Below are 17936 nucleotides of genomic sequence, written 5' to 3' on the forward strand. Positions count from 1 at the left end.
CTGGTCTGTGATGTCCATAAGAGGTTACTCTTAAGTTGCTGCAGTTGGACTTTCCTAAACCTGAGGCTATTCCTCTTGTCTTAGCTGCTTTATTGGATGCTTTCTTCAATGCCTCTCTGGAACCTGATTCTCTTCCCCCTGGTCTCAAGAAGCCTGTTTTATAGAATTCCTGAGGATTGTTCTTTTTTATATAAATGTCCTGCTGCTGATTCTTCGGTAGTGTCTGTAGCCTCTGATAAGCCATCTCAATTGCTTCCCCCACCCATGTTATTGCCTTTCGACAAGGACAGCAGAACTATGGACAGGCTGGGGAAAAAGGTTTACACTTCTGCTACCTAGCTTTTAGGGTATTAATTTTCAGACCCATATGTCTAGGTGTGTGTTGGGCTCTTCTTTCTGAGGCCAGTTGACTTATTTCTGATGTTCCAGACTCTGAGGGTAAAACGTCTGTTCTTTCCTTGCTAGGGACTTGTCATGCTATTAAATGTAGTTATGATGCAGTGGATGCTTCTTCTGGGGTTCTGTTTTTGGTTTAGTTATGAGGAGTTATTCTTTGCTTAGGCTTCATACTCTACCAGATGATATTAAAGCTAAATTGATGGCTGCTCCTCTGGATTCTACACTTTTGTTTAGGGAAGCTGCTGCTGGTTTAATTCCCTTCAGTATAAGGGTAAGGCCTTATGGGAACTTAAACATGCATTTGTTTCTCCTGTGCCTAAATTTCAGAGAAACTACACCGCTAAGCCTGCCTTTGTTCATAGGCAGTGCCATCCTCCTACTAAAGGTAAGAAGAGTAGCAAATGGACTCCTCTTGCTAAGGCTACTCAATTTTCAGGGACTCTGAAGCCTTCCTTTCTGGGCAAACCAGGTTCTGTGTGACTATCCATCCACTCCCAGCCAAATTCATCTTTCTCTTTCTTTTCCGGTTTGGCATCAGATCACTCAGGATTCTTGGGTTCTGTCAGTCATTTGTCAAGGGAGTGGAAATCCCATCCTCCTTTTAGGGGCATTCCTCAGCCTACACGGGAACATCTTCCCTTTTTACCAGACGTTCAAGATCTCTTGTCTCAGGGTACTGTTCAAGAGGTGCCTGTGTCCCAAAGGGGGAAAGGGTTCTACTCCCGACTGTTTCTAGTGCACAGAAAAGAGGGCACTTGGAGACCCATCTCAAATAAACACTTTTCTAAAGGTGCCTTCCTTTCAGATGTTGTCCCTTCAGATTCCATTTCCTCTCTTCCTCCTTCAGGCCTATATGGTGTCTCAAGGATGCTTATCTCCATATTCCAGTCCATCCCCTCTTCTGGAAGTTTCTGTGTTTCAATGTTGCTTCCTGGCATTTTTCAAATGTTCTTCATGTTTCACTGTTGCAGTCGTCACCTGCGGGTTATCCCTGCTGTGGTAGCCCTCAGCAGGCCCAAATAACAGAGTCAGTGTTTTACTGCGTCGGCTGCAGTCGCCTGTAGTCTGACGTCAGGTCGTCAGTCTTATAAAGCAAGGCAGCCGAAGTCATTACACCAGTCTTTCTTGCCCTGGAGCCCGTAGCAGAAGCAGTTTGCACGAATGCCGGTTGGTCACTACCAGAGTTTGAATTTCAGCTGAAAACCTCTAAAGCTAAGTACCCCATTGGGGACCCTTTTTTCTTGCACTAACCAGTGTCTGAAAAAGTTAACAATTGTCTCGCCTGTGGAAAACAGATCCCACACCGAGACTTCATTCTTACTGCGTCACTTGTTTAGGCCCAGACCAGGATGTCCCCTGTTGCCAGTTCTGTGCCCTCTCTAGTGCGAGAACCATTCACTGTAGAGCTCTTATTGTAGACAGTTATTTTCATGTTCTGTCTTAGCGTTCCGATATGGCATCCATCAGTCAACAATCCATGGACATTCTGAAAAAACGCAGAGATAGATAGAGACAGACCACACAAGGCTAAGCCTTCTGGCGACTCTACTGCTAAGCAAGTCATCAGTTCTCCAGAATTCAGTGAGGTGCTTTCGCAGCCCCTGATGCCCGATTCGATAGCTACACAGGCCTCTACTTGAGACCCTTTAGGAGTCCGGTATGTCTTCCGAGCCTTTGGCTATTTCTGCCTCGGTTGGGTCCGGAGCCGCAATGCAGGCACCGGCTTCCAAGGAGGCCTTTCGCACTACCAAATCTGGACAAAAAACTACGTCTTCTCAGACCGACGGATTCTCTCAGGCCTAGAAGCCAGGCCACTCCTAGAAAATCTGCTTCTCGCCACCATCTTGCTCCTCCTCCACCACCCCAAGCACAAATGCTTAAAATGGCGGAGGATCTCATCTCCCCTATCCGGGGTAGTCAGGCCACAACTTCTAAAAGTAAAAGGCACCCTTCTCCAGAATTTGACAGAAACAGGATTCTGAGGAATCTGACTATTCAGATTTTGAAGAGGAACAGCAACCTCTGACTGCTTATGAGGATTCAGATGCAGAGGAATCCATCCCTTCTGCCTCCCCTCCAGAGGACCTTTCCTTTGAGGAAACCCTTCACACCCTCAGGGAACATTTCCAATGGGAATCTCATGACTTCCCCCAGTCTAAGAAAAGACTTAGAGAGTTTCTGGACCTGCCCCAGCACTGCCCCCTGCCCCCCCCTATTTTAGAAGTGGATAATGTTTTCCATGAATCCAGCTTAGCCCGACACCCTCCCACCTGCTCTCAGTTAGCCTGACAAGTATTACAGAGTACCGGATTCTCACAAATGCCTGTACAGAAATCCTGCTGCAGACCCAGAGGTCATTACACAGAGACCTAAAGGAGCTAAGACTAGTTCTGCCAAGAATCCTATTCCTTCTGGCAAGGATTCCAGAGCTCTAGACAGATGGGGTAAAAAAGTATACACCACTGTAACCTTAGCTATCAGAGCACACCATTGTCTGTTCCATATGTTAAAATATCAGCAACACACTTTGGAACTATTAAAACAAAAGTTTTCTACTTTTCCTGACTGTGCCAATTCAAAAGAGTTAGCAGATTTACTGCACTCTGCTTGTCAAGTGGCCAGACACTCATTACACTGTGGATATGACGGCCTAGAAGCCTCTAGCAGGGCAGCAGTGTCAGGGTCTGTCATGAGGAGACTTTGCATGGCTGAAGAAACAACCTCTCCCTGATCATGTCAAGTCTAAACTTATTGATGCACCCCTGGATAAGGAGCGCTTGTTTGGAGTAAAAGCAGAAGAGGTGCTTAAAAAGATGGAAGACAAAGCAAAATCTATGCAGACAGTAAAAGATTTCTTTCAGGTTCAACCTCCCAGGTTCAGCAGGAACTTTCCCTCTAAGCACTGGTCCTTCCCCACACCTAGCTGACAGGGCCAAGGTAAGCTCCGGAGGGACAGACCATCCAGGGCCAGCAGAGAAGCAAATAGTGGACCACTTCAGCCCCAAAGGCAGGGAATTCTAAGCCACCCTTCTATGGCAAAAACTCCCAATGACTCCCCCTCCCCCCTCCCTTCACTCACCAAAATCTAGGAGGAAGGCCCTTCCTCTTCAAAGAAAATTGGCTTTCTGTAACATAGGACCAATGGGACTTAAAGATCATTTTTCAGGAATACAAATTCTCCTTCAGCGAACTGCCAATTCCAAGAGGGTACCCAGACTTCTCTCCAAATCAGTGGGCAGAGGCATTGAAACAGGTCCAAACTTTCATATCCCAGGGGTCAGTAGAACCTGTACCCTCAGATCAAACAGGCAAAGGCTTTTATTCCAGACTATTCCTTGTTCCCAGAAAAGAGGGCACTTGACGCCCCATCCTGGATCTATCCATTCTGAACACCTCCCTGGTGGTACCCAGATTCAAAATGCTAACTTTGCAGCAGCTGCTTCCTATGCTGACCAAAAATGCCAAGCTAGTGACGCTAGACCTAAAAGATGCCTATCTCCACATCCCCATAAGGGAATCCTGCAGGAAATTCTTGCACTTCAGAGCAGGATCACAACACTTTCAGTTCTCTGCACTGCCCTTTGGCTAATCTACTGCACCCGGAGTATTCACCAAATGCTTAGCCCTGGCCGTAGCATTTTGCAGACAGAAATATACAGATTTTCCCTTTCCTGGATGACTGCCTCATTTAGGCAGAATGCAAAGAAAAGCTGCTCCAGGACCTTCTCTTTGTCAAATCCCTCTTAACTTTCCAAGGATTCACCATCAACGAGAAGAAATCAAAGCAAACTCCCACCAGGAAGATCATTTTCTTGGGAGCTCTACTAGACACAGCATCCCAAATGACCTTCCTATCCCCAGAAAAGCAGAACTTCCTACCTCTCTACTCTACCTAGCTGGCTTCCAAAAGCCACCTCACTGTGACGAAGTTCCTGCAAGCCCTGGGGTACATGACATCTTGCATCCTTCTAATTCCTCTGGCCAGGCTTCACATGAGAAAACTTCAGTGGTATCTAAAGAATGTTTGGTGTCAGCAATCTGTCTCTAGAGACCTCTCTCACTCTGATACCATGTATAAGGGCTGAGTTTCTCGGGTGGGCAGAGCCCTGTGCCAAGAACAAGGGTCTTCCCTTCATCCTACCGGCCAGACCATCACCACTGACGCCTCAGACATTGCTTGGGGCGCTCACCTAGCTGGCAGGTGCACCCAAGGTCTTTGGGATGCCCAGCACGTTCCCTTACACATCAGTCAGAAAGAAATTATGGCAGTACAAAATGCTCTGAAATCCTTCAAACCCCATCTCAGGCCAGGGGTTCTCCTTATAAAAACAGACAACACCAGAGTAATGTGGTATATCAACAAACAGGGGGGACCCAATCTTACCCTCTGTGTAGGCTAGCCATGAACCTATGTCTGACAGCCGCCTCCATGGGTCTACACCTAATTGCCCAATACCCACCAGGGATCAACACCCTGGCTGAACACCTAAGCAGAAACTTACTGGACCCCACCGAATGGCAGCTCCACAGGGAAATCTTTCTGCAAATCACTCAGGAGTGTTGGACTCTTGAGGTGGATCTTTTTGCTTTGCACCTCAACCACCAGCTACAAACATTCTGTACCAGAGGGAGTATCACCTCCTAGTATGGAAGGTGGATGCCTTGACCTTCCCCTGGAACTCCCCCTTTGTGTACGCATTCCCTCTTCTGCCTCTTATTCCCAAGGTACTGATCAAAATAAGAGAGGAGAGACCAAAGGCTATCCTCATAGCTCCAGATTGGCCCAGACAGCATTGGTACCCCTTACTGCGCAGCCTGACCTTACAGCCCCCCCAAGCAGCTTCCCCTGCACTCGGACTTGCAGACTGTCAATCTTTCAGCATGGCTTATACTTTAACAAGGAGTCCCTGTTAAGCAAACCGGTCCTAGACATTATCACAGAGGCCAGAAGGCCCAGCGCCTGAAAATCTTACACAGGGAAATGGAAAGGATTCTGCTCCTGGAGCCAGTCCAGAGGGGCCAGTACCTCACATCTTTCCATCCCTCTCATCTTGGATTACCTAGCAGAGTTGCTCAAAAGTGGCCTCTCCTTCTCTTCTGTTAAAATCCATGCCTCAGCCTTTTCAGCCCATTATGATTCAGCCCTATCCCTCTTCTCTCATCCTTTGATTAAACAATTCCTCAGAAGGGCTTCTAATATCAGACCTCCCAGAAGTCCTCCCACGCCAGCGTGGGATCTGAATCATGTTTTAGAAAAAACTAAACTTACCTCCTTTCGAACCTGCTGGTTTAATAGAATTGAAATACCTCTCCTGGAAGACTGCCTTCCTACTAGCCATCATTTCAGCCAGAGGGGTTTCAGAACTTCAGGCACTCATGGCTGTTGAGCCCTTCATCATTTTCTATGCAGGCAGGTTCTCCCTGAGGACTAACCCCTCCTTTATGCCCAAGGTGGTATCTGATGTGACCCTCAACCAGGCCATGCACCTACCCGCCTTCTTTCCCAACCCTCAAAACAAGGGGGAAAGAATTCTGCACTCGCTAGATGTGTGCATACAACTTGGATACTATCTGGACCATATTAAACCCTTCAGAAAAACAGACCAGCTGCTTGTACGCTTTGTCCCATGCGCAGAGGGGAAGCCATTTCCAGGCAAACCATTTCCAAATGGATATCACACTGTATCCATTTCTGCTACAGACTACATGGGACCCCCCCCCCCCAAGTCTATTCATACCCATTCCACAAGGGCAGCCTCCACTTCCACAGCCTTCCACAGAGGAGTCCCCACCAGGGACATCTTGGAAGCTGCCACCTGGACCTCTGTCCATATCTTTACAAAGCATTACCACCTACCTCTTTTTTCTAAGTCTAGGGCAGGGTTTGCCTCTGCAGTTCTGCAGGGTTTGCTGACCCATGCCTAGGGCTCTAACCTATCCTTCCACCCCTCAGCTTTGGGAATCCTCCCCCACAGGTGATGACTGCAACAGTGAAACACTAAGAACATAGTACAGTTGTGTACACTTACCATAAATGTAAATGTTCGAGTGTATTCATTGTTGCAGTCCTGGTTTCCCCTCCCTCCATCCCCCTTATTTCCTCTTCCCTTAGTGGGACACAAGATTCCCATGGTGGCTTTTAGCCACCATGACCACTTTACTTTATTCCCTTGTGCTTCTGATGGGTTAGGACAAGAAACACAAATGTAATGATGTCGGCTGCCTTGCTGTATAGCACTGACAACTTGACGTCAGACTACAGGTGACTGCAGCCGACGCAGAAAAATATATTCGGGCCAGCCCGAGGGCTACCACAGCAGGGATAACCCACAGGTGATGACTGCAACAGTGAATACACTCGAACAGCTACATTTATGGTAAGTGTACACAACTGTACTTTCTCTGGTTTGCCCTTTGGCCTTTCTGCTGCCCCATGGGTGTTCACCAAATGCCTTGCTCCTGTGATTACTTTCTGGATCCAATATTTCCTTACTTAGACAACCTGTTGATCCTTGATCCAGGTATCCTCTCCAGAGACCCTTTTGTAAAATCTTCATTTTACTGTAGCTCTTCTTCAGAGCCCGGGTTTCACTGTAAATTTAAAAAATATTTGTCTGACTCCTTCTCAGGATCATGTTTTTCTGGGTTGCAAGATTTAGACGGTGCCATCCCTGCCCCCTCCAAAGGCATTAATTCTCATTTCTTTCTTTCATACTCATCTTCCTCTGGCATCCGTTACCCCAGGGAGTTTTGAGAGTTCTGGGTTTCATGGCATCCATCATTCCAATGCTCCCTAGGGTCAAACATCATATGCGAAAGTTTCAGTGGTTTCTGAAGTCAGTGTGGCTTCAACATGTTCATCCTCTAGAATTTGTAGTTCTTCGTCTTCCTTGCCTCAGACAGGAACTTCTCTGGTGGATTCAGCAGTTGTCTCTGAATCTAGGGATCCCTTTTCATCCCCCTCTTCCATCTCCGGAATTGTTCACAGATCTCTGAGACATGGGACAGGGGTGGCATTTGGCTCCCTAAAGGTACAGAGGTGTAGTTGCCTCATCAGCAGAAGGAGCACATCAATGTCAAAGAAATGAGAGCTTGTTCCACTGACTTTTCATCCCTTTCAGTCTCTCTCTTCTCTGGGGCCTCAAGGTATTCACAGACAATACCACAGTCCTGTGGTGTTATCAACAAGCAGGGTGGGGCAAGAGCTCATCTTCTTTGCCGGTTGGCACTTCTGGCATGGGATCTTGCTGTCAAGTGACTCTTCAGGCAGTTTTTATCCTTTCCAGTCAGAACATTATGACAGGCACTCTGAGCAGGTCCTTAACTCAGTCCCACAAATGGATGCTTCACAGGGATGTGTTTCTAGACATTGTCTACCAGTGGGGTACTCCTGATGTGGATCTTTTTGCCTCCCCTCTGAACAGACAACTTCCTCTGTTTTGTGCACAAGTCACAGGTTCTCTGGTATGGAAGGTGAACGCCCTCTCATTCTGTTGGAAGAGGATGTTTCTTTTATGCATTTCCTCCCCTTCCTCTCAGTTCGAAAGTCCTGTTCAAAATCCAGCAGAATGCTCCCAAAATCTTGTTGGTGACTCCACACAAGACAAGGTATGGTTTATCCAGCCCACCTGTCCATGCTTCACCTGATGCTGTGGTTGATAGGATTTTGCTGCAAGTCCTGCAGGAAGCCAAGAAACCTACAACTAGGAAATCCTACTTACCCAAGTGGAAGAGGTTTTTCTTTTTGGTGTCTGTCGTAACTTGGACCCACTTACTGTGGGATGCTCCATTGGTTCTCTCTTATTTGTGCGAGTTGCTTAATGCTGGTTTGGCCTATTCTTCTATTAGGGCCCACCTATCAGCTGTCTCTGCTTGTCTGCCTTTTTCTCTTCCTTTAGCTGCTAGATTTGATATAACAAATACATAACAAAAGGAAAAAAGTCATGGCTAAAATCAGGAAGAGCAACTCCCATATGAGAAGGGCTTCATAATTAAACTAAAAGGTAAATTAGGAGGACTAATTAAGATCAACAAGGCCAGTTAAGATAACCTCACAGGCTAAAGACAGCCACAAGGCCTTCTACAGCTGCATCTGAAACCTCAAAGTGAGCACACGTCAATGTGCCGAACTTGGTAGTCAGTGGTGCTAGCCTCACTGAGCAGAGTTGCACAGTGAATTTGTTGGCTGACAAATTCAGTTCAAACTTTACTCCCTCCCTGCCTCCCTCCATGGAAATACCTACTAGCATACCCCTCCACAACCCAACTGTTTACTGCGGGCAGGTCCTGGTGGTGCTTGTGAATGCCAAAAAGACAGCCTTATTGGGCCCTAGCAGTAACCTCCGATGGCTCCTAAATAGCTTGAAACCTGACCCAACTGGACCACTTGAGTCACTTTCAACTGTAACCTTAAAATAGGCTTTGTAACATGAGAATAGTTATCCAACTTCACAAGGGTGGACCATCAACCATCCCCTGAAACTGCAGACCTACAAGTCTGACTAGTCTAATATGCAAAGCCATAGAAATGATCAAGAAAGACATAGGCAACTTTCAAGCACTAGACTCAACCCAGTTTGATTTAAGGGAAGCTCATGCTTCCTAAACCTGGTTGTCTTCTTTGTGAAGGTCACCAAGGCAGTGGATGAGGGGAAAACTCTGTGTATTTCCTACCTGGACCTGGCTAAAGTGTTCGATACAATATCCCACTCGGGTATAGTAAACAGACTCGCTAAACTGGGATAAACCTCTACATAACTCGCTGGATTGTCAGCTGGCTCACAGAATGAATCCAGCACGTCAGGGTTGGTCAGACAACCTCCACTAAGAAACCTGTGCTGGGACCACTCCTATTTGGCATTTACATCTTAGAGGTAAGATCTAATGTCAAGGGCTTTTGGCTAACCAAGTTTGCAGATGACTGAAAATTGGGAGATATCATCGATTCCCCCATGACCCAAACATCTTAAAAGAGGGTCTAACAGACAAATGACTGGTGCCATAGTCGCACATTAAAATTCGATGCCAAGAAATGCATTGTAGTGCCTTTTGGGAAAACTGTCACCCAAGCTAATTACTCCATTGATAAGACATCCCCAAGACTTGACCCATTAGTCAGGGATCTGGAAACATATGTGGACTGTAATCTGGCCTTTAATCAACATGTATCCATGGTAGTAAGAAAACCAATCTGTCTCTCCCAACTTACAAGTAAGGGCATGGCATCCAGGTCCAGGGAAGTCGTAGTGTCACTTTATTTGACCCTTATCATACCCATCGAGTATAATGCCCTCTTATAGGTTCATAGGTGTGTACTAGGCTAATGGCCCTGGAACCTTTATAAGCCTAGCCCATAGAAGTGCCCTGGCGTCGTGCCACCCGACATTAGTTCCCATTGCATTTATCAAGTAGAGCCACTCTGTAGTGATCCCCTGGGTGAACTTTCTATTTCCCATCCACTCATCAAGATTTCTCTTGAAGAGGGCCAGTGAGGTGCTCTGCTTGACATGTATGGGAAGTCCATTCCAGAGCAAGGGCAGTCTCTGGGTTATGAACCTGTCCCTCCAGCATGTTCTGTTGATTGTGATAATGAGGTTGAGGTCTCTGGAGCGTGTGGTGCAGAGGGACTGGGATTTCTTTAGATGCATCATTTCTGTCAGAGCTGGGTCAGACATGGCTTTGTAAGTTGAGCAGAGATCACCTCTTAGAGTCAGAGAATAGCTGGAGTTTTTTGAGCCTGTCCATGTAGGACGTGTTTAAGGCCTAGGATCCTCTTCATGAGGTATTTTTGTGGCCTTTCCAGCTGTTGTATTTGTCTAGTGAGATACATGCCAAATGGGGTGTTGTACTCTGTTTGGCCTAATGAGGAAGAGTAGAGAGAGATGATGAACTCTTTCCTCCTGGATGCAAAACCCTTGGTAATGAAATGTGCCACATAGAAGGACTTTCTGACCCCAGTGGCAATATGGTGACGAAGGGGAGGTTGCTGTCAACCTGTGTCCCCAGATCTCTTATAACGCCTTCAGTGTTCAGTGGGCTACCATCGATGTAGTAATTAGTGGGAACTGAGTTTCTCCCAAAGGGGATGATGACTCATTCTTTGGCGTTAAGCTTAAGGCCATGGTTTTGACACCAGTCATTGGTCTCAGTGAGGCCTTTCTGTAGGATGTCTACATCACTTGGGGAGTTAATAATGGTTCCCAGCTTGCATTCGTCTGTGAACTTGGTCAGCCAGAGTCCCTCCATGTTGGCCTGAACTTCTGAGAAGTAGATGCCAAACAGGAGAGGATCTAGGACCAATCCCTGTGGGACTCCACTCGTGACTGGTCGGCAGTCTGAGTTGGAGTCCGCTACTTTCACAGTGTGGGGTTCTATCTGTGAGCCAGTTTGCAACCTACCTAGTGATATTAGGGTTGATGCCTAGTGTGGTGAGTTTATCAATAATTCCTGTATGGAGAATGGTATCAGAGGCCTTGGCCAGATCGAGGTAGGCTGTATGAACTGCCTTACCCTCATCCACAGGCCTGGTGACTGACTGAAAGAAGTCAACCAGGATAAGCAGGCATGATCTACCTTTCACAAAACCAAATTGAGTGGGATCTAGAGTTTTGAGATTCCTTATATCCTTGTTAATTAGGTCCATGATGATGCGCTCCATAGCCTTACATATCAGACTCGTTAGGCTAATGGGGCAATAATTTCCAGGGTCTGTATTCGCTCCCCCTTTATGGAGATGGATGACTGTAGCAGTGCCCTATTTGGTAGGGACAAAGCCTGAGGTGAGGCTGTGATTGAATAGGACACGCAGATGTGGTGCCAGTTCACGCAGAACACATCCAGGGATATTGTCGGGTCCCATGGAAGCTGTATTCTTGGCCTTGGAAAGTGCAGCTTTAACCTGTGCTGCAGTAATGCTGGGTGCCTGGCATTCCTCCAGTATTGTGGTTGGTCCTTTAGCGGGGAGAGAGGGGTAACGTTGACACTTAATCTGTTGGCCAGTATGTTGGCAATATCTGTTGGCTCAGTATAGGAGGTACCATTGTCCAGTATCTCAGATCAAACCTGGTTATTGCCATGGAGATTCTTGATATAACTGTAGAAGGCTTTGTGGTTGTTTGTAATGTCTGCCGCAGTTCTGCCTTCATAGCTGGCTTTAGAGGTTTTGATGAGGGCTCTCGACTTTTTGTTGAGGCTAATAAGGGAGTTTATCCAGTCTTGGGACTTCACCGTTTTCTGCAACAGTTTCTTTCTTCGATTGTAGAGTTTATAAATGCCAGGGGACCACCAGATTGGCTTCCTTTTATTTGGATGAGAGCATCTTGGTTCTGTTGGGTATGGCTAGTTCCATGCCTTTGTGTATGTGTTCATACAGTGCATTAGTGTATGATTCAGCAGTCATGCATCTGTTTTCCATTGACATGGGTGACGTGACGTTAGGCACCTCTGTTTTTAGGAGCCCACAGTCAGCTTTGGAGAAGTTTTCATGGTGGTTACCTTTGTGGGGGATGTGGGTGAGATGTGGATTTCCATGGTGATTAGTTTTTGGTTAGATCTAACAAGGGAGGAATTGACTATTGGTGTAGAGCAATGGTTGCCCATGTTAGTAATAACCAGGTCAAGGATGTTGCTTCCTCTAGTGGGGGTAAGAAAGAGCTGGTCCAAGGAATTGGAATTGATGAATTCCAGGAATCGTTAGGCCAGTGTATTGGTGCATGAGTAGTTTTCCCAGTTGATGGAGGGGTAGTTGATCACCTAGTATAAGAGTGTTGGGTTGGACCCTAATAGTTTCCAGGGTGCTTAGGAAAGTGGAGTGAGAGTCTTGGGACATGGTTGGGGACCTATAGCAGGCTACGACCTGAATCACCGTCTTACCCAATGTTAGTTGTACCGGAAGTACCTCGGATGCGTTATGCTGGTAGTCTGGAAGTCTGCATATCCTTTGTGAATATGGAGACACCACCACCTTGAGCTTCGGTCCATGTTCTGGGGCCAAAAGATGTGGAATGAGTTATAGCCTGGTCGTGCAGGGGTGCTTTCTGCTGCTTTAAACCAGGTCTCCATTACAGCACCAATGTCGATGTTCTCCATTTTGAGGAGTACTTTGAGCAAGTGCATCTTGAGATTTAGACTTCTAGCATTGAGCAGCATGACCCTCAGACAGCATTTATTTATAGCTGTTAAGGTAGTAATTTGGTCTTTGCAAAATCACCTAAAAAAAGGCACTGTAGGGGTGGCAAGAGCTTTAGCCAGTGTCTGGAAACCCAGGGGTGACAGATGCAGGCCATCTCTTGCAAAGCATCGAGGTCTTGTCAGTCATGTCATCCCAAGCAAACTGATACTGGATCCCCTTAGAATGACACCAGAAACTTGGCCAATTGTTGAAGTTAATAATTTTCTGCCTGTAGTGTGGTGTCATTCTGGGCAACAGTAGGGTGCTGCTCAAGGCTAGGGTCATATCTGCCAGGGCCACATATTCCGAGAGCTCCTCCATATCTCTTTTCATGTAGTCCATGGAGGTGCGTCTCAGGTCATTCACACCCACATGGACAAGTGACAGAGTCAGTGTGTGTGTTGTCTGATTCTGGCACCTGATAGACAGCTTACTGTTACCTTCTACTTATTCAACCTAGTGAGTGGGACATCAGTGTGCCTCACTATCGAGTCACCTATGATTAGTGTATTAGGAAAGCTGTTTTGCTTAGGGGCTTAGGTTGAGGGGCACACTGTGTAGGTGAGCTGTATGTCTTGTGGTTTGTGCTGTGTTGTGGTGGTCGAGTGCGTTTCTGCCTTGGGAGTCTCTGCTGTTTGGGTAGATTTCTATTGAGACCCTCCACGAAGGTGGGTGTGTGGCTTGTGTTTTTATGTGAGAGCTGTGATGGTGGGTGTTCTGGAGGGCTGTGTGTTGCATGTGGTGTGGTGCAGGTGGGCTGTGTGTTGCATGTGGTGTGGTGCAGGTGTTGACTTTCTCTTGAGCAGCTATTCCAGTCTTGACTTGAGAGTGCATGGCTTCCAATTTGGATATATAAGTGCATCTCTCACAAGTCTGAGTGTTGTGATGTAAGACGAGAGGGTTGTTTGTGTACATGAGGCATTCTGATACTATGAAATACAGTAGGATGGCCAATAAATTTAAATAGCTGAAGGGGTGTGATTTCGCAGAATGATACTTTTGTGCTAACTCGCACCATCCAGTAAAAGCAGAGAGGAAACGAGATACATGGTCAAATAAACATAAGGGGCAGGCAACTAGAAATGCAGTGGTGTTTAAGAACACAACAGTAACAGGGTGAGAGGCTGGGAGAAATTTCTGTCTGACTCACAAGAGACACAGCTGTGGTCTCTCTTCAAGTTTTAATATGCAGTTAAAAGAATACAAGTAAAGTGTAAAGAAAACAAATCACAGTATACAAAATAGAAAAAGGGAATAAAGTAATACAAGATACAACAAATAGAAAGCAAACTAACCTTTCCCTCACTGCAAACTGTAGCAGAGTCTTGGGTGAGCCTTTCCAGTAAAGTTATTTTATTACTTTACTCTTCAGGAAAGTTATTTTAAAGCTAGGAGTGTTGTCTTAACTTGACAGTCTGAGACTCTGACATACTTCTAAATGAAGCCATTTTTTCTGTCAGTTTAAAACTGGTGTACAGCAACTGAACATTTTTTCTGTGAATAAATTGTGTTTATTTTGCTTTTGTGTGTCTGGGAAAGTGTTTTAAATTGCTTTTTTACTGTGTTTTTTTTTTTTTTTTGAAAAGTAACATTTGTGGACTGGTAGTGTTTACTGGCAATTGCTGCTTGCCTTTCTCAGGAAAGAAACATAATTTTCAGCTTGACCATGGAACAGGCTACCAATTCCATGGTTAGTCCGTCCATCTACAAAAACAATTAAGCAAACAGCTTTTGCCACTGCAGCAGGCTAGCAGTTTTCCTGAGCCGCAAGTTGGTGATTACGCTGTGGCCGTTTGTTGTATGTCAGACCAGTCATGTTTTACAGTGGATCCCTCTGGTGTAACACCTACAGCCATTATGAACTGGGGAGTTAGCCATATCCTCTGCGGCCCTTGGGGTCCCCTCAGTGGAAAAGAGGAAGCTACTCATGCCAGTCCTGAGAGAGGGAGCAGTGAAGGTTTTCCTGTTTTGTCAGAATGGTGTGCCCATACCTGAGGGAAGCTGCTGTTGCTGATGTTAGTAACACAGTTGGACCAGTTTTTCCTGTCAAAAAGTAACAGAAAACCAACTTTGTATCTACTCCTCCTTAATTTTCTTTGGGTAGGAGTACTTTACTGGTCTGGCTCAGGGTTTAATTCAGGCTGTTGGTCCTTCCTATATACTAGTTGCTGGTAAAAGAAAGAGATTCCTCATTTCCTAAAGAGATTCAAGATTCTGAATCTGAACAGGAAGATGCAGGGATGGATACACCCCCCCCCCCCCACCCACACACACACACACAGATTTCTGATTCAGACTCAGATGAGAGCTCAGTTTCTGATTCTCCCTGTTTTTTTTTTCTTTTTCTGAGGCTATCAGTAGAATGTACCAGTGTTTTCAGTGGGAGAACATCGAAGTTACTCATTTCCTCAAAGTACTACAAGTTGTTATAGAAGGATTTTCCAGAACCTACACACACTCCTCCTGTTTTGTTTGCTTTAGTGGATGTGTGTGTTGCTGCCTGTAGTTTTCCTGATAGCCAGTTGCCCCTATAAAATTTCTCAGTCTTTTTCACAAACCTGACCCAGCAGCTGTAGCTCTAGTTGATCCCACTGCTGCTAAGCACTTGGGTAATTCCAATCCTACCCTTTCTAATAGGATGGGGAAGTTATTGATAGGTATGGGAAAAAAATGTATACTTTGATTTTTCAGAATTTTAAATTGTCGTGCTTATATATGTTAGTTCTAACAAATTGTGAAAGTATGAGGAATGTTTTATTTGCAGTTTCTTCTTGTACTTGTAAAGAAAAATCTTTAACTTTTATTCCATAGGTCACTATTCATTGTTTACAGTGTGTATGACTGCTTATACTACTTCCAGGGCTATAGCCACTAGTACTGTTTTGAGGAGATTTGCATGGCTAGATTTTGAGAGCTGTCCACATAATGTTAAAAATTATATTTTAAATTCTCCATTGAATAGAGATTGTGTTTGGCCACTCTGCTGTAGAAGCAATAAAAAAGTGTGATGAATGGGGCAAGCTAATCCAGGGAAATCTCTAAGATTTCCATATTTTCCCAGGGATTTTTTCTCTTCATTCATTTTTGGTAAAAAAAAAAAAAAAAAAAAAAAAAAAAAAAACAGAATAAACAGTCGCAACAAAATACATATAAACAGACATTTAGGAAGAAATGGCAAGGTGGGACAGGTTCAAAAAGAAGTCTCAAATCTCCCAAAATCAAGGACGGTCCAACAAGTCTGAATGACCATTCAAGAGACCTTATGGACCCCCTCCCTCACTGGCCCCTTTTTTCTTCCAGAAAGTCTGAATCTCCATTTTTCTCTTTCGCAACAGATTGTTTCAGACAAATGGGTTCTGAAAAATCCTTTATCAGTGTTACTTGGCAGTGGGAGGAATTTCCTCCTTTCCAGCAGGTCATTTGTCTTCCCACAGATCAGACACTCTTGTTTTCTACATGTTCTTCTTTGCATCCCTGTTCATCCAGATTTTAAACATTTCTTAAGGTTTTGTGTCTGGATCACATTAGCAATTGTCTGCCTTACTCTGTGGACTATCCACTGCACCAAGAGTGTTCACACAGTTTCTAGGCTCCACTTAAAGCTCGCTACAGGGTATCCACGTTTTCCATATTAGATGACTTGCTTATCTTTGCATTGTTTTTTCAGTTTGTCAGGAGTCTCTATCTCTCTTGGGTGAGAGATCTCTTATACAAGCTGGGGTTCCAAAAGAACATTCAGAAGTCTTTGACTCTGAGACAGAATTGTGTTCCTGGGTTGACACTTCAGTTGAAAGAGCTTTTCTTCCACAGGAAAAAATAGATGATCTGTTCTAAGGTTTTCCACACACGTCAGTCAGTGCGAGGAGATATCTCAGGATTCTGGGTCTAATGGTAGCTAAGAGTCTCAGGATACCCCTGGCAGGACTCCACATGGGAAAGATACAGTGGTATCTGAAATCTCTTTGGTCCCAGCATCAACACCCTTTATCTTTTCAAATCCCAGTGCTGGAATTTGTCAGGAAAGAAATCTTTCGGTAGAGACACTAGATATCCTTTTCTTTTTAAACAAGAAATATCTTTATTAAATTATTCCATATGACAAAGGCGATCGTATAGTTATATAAATGAAAACAAACTATCCTGACACAATTCTAGTTGCAAACATTATACATTACAAGCCATGTTGACACAATTATAGTAGCAAACATTATACATCACTTATAATCTGTCCAGTAATTGTCAGTCAAACATTACATAGCTCATTCAAATCCTACCTTATTTTACACCTCATTCCTCCTCTGCATGTATTGTTCCCACAAAAGACTGCAGATATCCTTGAATCCAGGTATCCCTTTCTCTCTCCTTACTCCAAAGCAATCGGTCACCACAGATGCCTCTGAGTTTGCTTGGGGAGTAGTTTTAGCAGGGATAAAAGTGCAGGGACTGTGGGACACCAAGGACAGATGCAAGCATATACATTTCTGGGAGGTGCTTGTCTTGATTAAGGCACTCAACTCTCTGAACCATCTTTGGTCCCCAGAACCACTTCAAGTGGTTTTAAACAATACTGCAGTCCAGTGGTACATCAACAAGTAGATTAGCCATGTTAGCTTTGGATATAGCTTCAGAGCACAATCTCACTCTACAGACACCCTACATTCTGTCAGAGCAAAATTGTGTGGCAGACCAGTTGAGCAGGACCAGGGCAGACCCTCACAAATGGAAACTAGATCAGAGGATCTTCCAAGATTTGATCCATCTGTGTGGAGTTCCTCAAGTAGACCTCTCTGCTGCTTCTCTGAATAATCAACTGGCAAGATTCTGTTCCAGGACTCCATGCAAGAAGGCCTGGAAAGACAGATGGCTTTTCTTTTCCTTGGACAGGAATGTTCCTGTATGCTTTTTCACCCTTTCCACTAATATCCAGGGTACTTATGAATATTCAGAAGGAATCCCCCAAGATCATTGTGGCGGCTCCTTTCTGTCCCAAATAGCTGTGGATCTCGCTTTCGGAAATGGCCAGGGGCAGTTACCACAAGCTTCCTCAAAGGCTGGATGTACTCGCACAAGAACAGAGATGTTTGATACACTCCAACATCAATTAACTTCAGTTAACTGCCTGGATGATAGGGTCTTAATTTCTTTTAGGCACCTGTTTATTGACATGTATCAAATACTAATGGAGGCAAGAAAGCATGCTACTAGAAAATCATGTATTAGCAGATGGAAAATGTTTTCTAGTCTGTGAAAACAACATAACCAGCACCCATTCGGGGCTGGTTGTTTTCTAGTTCTACAGCATTTGTGTGAGTTACTGTCCTATGGCCTTTCTTATTCCTCTGTTAAGGTTCGTTTATCAGCCATTTCA

General features: G+C 45.1%; 1 protein-coding gene across 1 annotated transcript in view; it reads left to right on the top strand.

The window, feature by feature from the left end:
• Window positions 1–17936, top strand: part of PHLPP1 (PH domain and leucine rich repeat protein phosphatase 1) — a 1852281-nt gene that overhangs the window by 1702001 nt on the left and 132344 nt on the right. The gene's annotated exons all lie outside the window — the stretch shown is intronic.

Source organism: Protopterus annectens, chromosome 3.part0 (assembly GCF_019279795.1).
Source record: "Protopterus annectens isolate FY-2018-M chromosome 3.part0, PAN1.0, whole genome shotgun sequence".
Taxonomy (NCBI): Eukaryota; Metazoa; Chordata; order Ceratodontiformes; family Protopteridae; genus Protopterus; species Protopterus annectens.